This window comes from Melampsora larici-populina (genome assembly GCF_000204055.1).
Source record: "Melampsora larici-populina 98AG31 unplaced genomic scaffold MELLAscaffold_7, whole genome shotgun sequence".
Classification (NCBI taxonomy): Eukaryota; Fungi; Basidiomycota; class Pucciniomycetes; order Pucciniales; family Melampsoraceae; genus Melampsora; species Melampsora laricis-populina.
In genome coordinates this window covers 80249-80600 of record NW_006768771.1, presented here as the reverse complement: position 1 = coordinate 80600, position 352 = coordinate 80249, and positions in this window count along the sequence as shown.

The window sequence follows — 352 nt, the reverse complement described above, 5'->3', positions numbered from 1 at the left end:
ATCAAATACAAATAGGGATGCATGATGGATGGTGTGTCATTGTGATCATTGTGACTTAAACAAGCTTGAAATCACACCAACTGTGATTTCAGTGCCAAACAGTTTGCCAATGATGAGAAAGTGTACATTATAGTGGCCAGAGTCACATTGCTTCCTTAGTTGAAACCATCCGACCAATGGTATATTGCCCAAAAGGATGTGCAAGTGTTATACAAGATGCTATTTGCATAGGACATGGTGGCCCCAAGCTCATCAATTGTCAACGAGTGTAGGTACGCCCCAAGAGGCGGTTTTTATATCATACAGCACAACACACACAACAGAAATACACCATGTAAACCTCTAAATCACT